This window comes from Lathyrus oleraceus, chromosome 4 (genome assembly GCF_024323335.1).
Source record: "Lathyrus oleraceus cultivar Zhongwan6 chromosome 4, CAAS_Psat_ZW6_1.0, whole genome shotgun sequence".
In the NCBI taxonomy this organism is placed as follows: Eukaryota; Viridiplantae; Streptophyta; class Magnoliopsida; order Fabales; family Fabaceae; genus Lathyrus; species Lathyrus oleraceus.
In genome coordinates this window covers 2,726,045-2,729,287 of record NC_066582.1, presented here as the reverse complement: position 1 = coordinate 2,729,287, position 3,243 = coordinate 2,726,045, and positions in this window count along the sequence as shown.

The window sequence follows — 3,243 nt, the reverse complement described above, 5'->3', positions numbered from 1 at the left end:
TATAAGTACAACGTAGATATGGCGCCTGATAGAGACCAGCTGAGGTTGATGTCTCAGAAGGACAAAGAGACATTCAAAGAGTATGCCCAAAGGTGGAGAGAGCTTGCTGCTCAGATCAATCCTCCGTTGGAAGAAAAAGAGATGAACAAGATTTTCCTTAAGACCCTGAGTTCGTCCGCAACCAATATGGGAGCAGTTTCTCTAGAAAGAAGGAAGGTGAAACCAATGCAGTGTCTATGGGGAGGCAAAAGAGGCCTCATGTTAAAATAAATCCGCAACTGGGCCAACATCATCATCAAGTTTCATCCGTTATTCCAGTATTTTCAAACAATCAATCATCACCAATCCAACAATAACGCCAACAACCGCCGCAACAAAGAACAAACAACTACAACAACAACAACAATAATCAACAACAAAAGACTTTCGAGAGGAAGAAGGTCTCTTTTGACCCTATTCCTATGTCGTACGCTGAATTGTATCCTTCTTTGGTTCTCAAGAACCTGCTTCAACCGAGAAATCCACCACAAATTCCAGAACCACTTCCATGGTGTTATAAGCCTGAACTCCGTTGTGCTTTTCATCAAGGAGCTCCCAGCCATGGTATTGAGGATTTCTACCATTTGAAGTATGAGGTCCAAAAGCTAGTGAAGAGTGGGATGGTGTCCTTTGAGGACCGTGTGCCGAATGTGAAAGCTAACCCATTACCTGCTCATGGTAATTCCTCTATTAATATGGTAGATGGTTGTCCAGGAAGTTTCTGAGTATTTGACGTACGATGTATTCATAGATCCTTGGTAGAAATGCATAAGGCCCTGTGTACCATCAATGACTATGAGCACGACCATGATGGTTGTGCAATCTATAGTGTGAACCCCTATGGGTGCATGATCGTCAAGAGGGATATCCAGAAGTTGATGGATGAGAATGTAATCTAGATTCAGCAGTCGAGGGATATAAATGATATCAATGTAATAGTACCAGTGCTCAAAACCCCTGAGCGGGTAGTGATTCAGTTTGACAGCAGCAACAATAACAATGTCAACATATTGGTATCGCCGTTAGTAATACGGTTAGCGGGCCCCATCCCGTATGCATCCGATGGAGTTGTTCCGTACCAGTATAATGCTACGATGTTGGAGAACCGTCAAGAGGTTCCGTTGCCTACGACCAATTCTATTGTGAACATTGCCGATATAGCAAAGGTGACCCATAGTGGTTATGTGTTTGGACCGATCTTTCCAAATGAGGTAATAGAAGATGTGTCTTTTGGTAAGAAGGTTGATGTACCCGTAGCAAATCCGATTAGTGCTCCAAAGTGTCAGTCTGATGAGTCCAGCAATTTGAAGCCTAATGATGATGATGAGGTATTGAGATTAATTAAGAAAAATGAATTTAATATGGTGGAGCAGTTGCTCCAGACTCCGCCAAAGATTTCAGTGTTGTCTCTGCTCATGAATTATGAAGCGCGTAGAGAAGCACTACAAAGGGTGTTGGAGCAAGCCTACGTCGAGCATGATGTAACTGTGGATCAATTTGACCACATTGTGGCTAACATTACTTCCTGCAACAATTTGAGTTTCTATAATGAAGAACTTCCCGAGGAGGGTAGAAATCACAATCTAGCATTTCATATATCAATGAATTGTAAGGAAGATGCATTGTCAAATGTGTTAGTTGATACCGGTTCTTCATTGAATGTACTCCCCAAGTCAACTCTGTCAAGATTAACGTATCAAGGTGCCCCTATGAGGTACAGTGGCGTGATCGTCAAAGCATTTGATGGTTCTCGCAAGACTATCATAGAAGAAGTGGACCTTCCAGTGAAGATAGGTCAGAGAAATTTCCAAATTACTTTTCAAGTGATGGATATCCACCCAGCCTATAGCTGCTTGTTGGGAAGGCCATGGATACTTGAAGCTGGAGCTGTGAAGAATGGCAAGCTTGTCATTGTTGGTGGAGAGAAAGTGTTGTTGGTAAGTCAACTGTCGTCCTTCACGTATGTGGAAGCTGAGGATGAGATTGGAACTCTGTTCCAAGCTCTAACTATAACTGAAGTGAAGAAAACTGGGGCACCCATGTCTTCTTTCAAGGATGCACAAAAAATTACTGAAGATGGCAATTTAGATCAGTGGGGTCGTATGGTATAGGTCGTCGAGAACAAAAGAAGAGCTGGTTTGGGATTTCAGCAAGGGTCGTCTTATGTCAAAACTGAAGATATGCAACCTAGTTTCCGTAGCGGAGGGTTCATCCATGGTAATGAACAACACTCAGCTGCTGTGATTGAGGGTGATGAAGATGAAGACTGCGCCAATTTTGTGACGCATGGAAAAGCTTGCAACAATTGAATCGCTGTTGATGTTCCTATTATCGTCCACCGCTCTAAGTAATTTTCTTTTTATCATTTTAGAAAAATCCTTCTTCTATGCCTAAGGGAGAAGTGAACATTGTTGGGCATTTTTAAAATTAATCATCAATAAAATGCAATTCTATTCATCCACATCTATGATATTTTATTTTACTTTCTGCTTTTTTGAAAATGGTAATCACATAAAACATAAATAAATGATAATTGTCCATCTGCATAATATTTGGTCACCATTCACTTCTCTAAAATCAAAATATCAAATCATTATGCAGGTTGGTTTCTAGACCCATTGAATACAATGATCCTACTCCTTCTCCAAACTTTGAATTCCCTGTGTTTGAGGATGAGGAAGAAAGTGATAAAGAAAGGATTGATGAATTGTCTCGTCTACTTAAGCACGAGGAAAAATCCATTCAGCCATTCGATGAGCAGATTGAGTTAGTCAACTTGGGTTCCAAAGATGATGTGAAGGAAGTCAAGGTTGGGTCTCAACTGTGTCCAGAGGTTCAGAAGGGGTTAATTGATCTTCTTCGAGAGTATTCAGATGTGTTTGCTTGGTCCTATCAAGACATTGTAAGACCCTAATTTTGACCCTAAGATCCCTCATGGCATCATGTTATTGCACAAGTGCATTGCCTCAAGGATCATAGCATGTTTGGCTCCTTAACCCTAGGGTTGGGACTTGTTTAAGTGATTTGAGATCACCAAGCATTCTTGTACTGTATGTTATTGCCTTTCTTATTCGATTACTAACCAAAAGCATAAAAATATGTCACTAACTCTTTTTGTTTTGAAGCTCAAGTGATCATGTACTCCACAATGCTCCTAAGCCCAATGCAATGGCTAGATGAAGATGAGGAAAGACATGATAATGG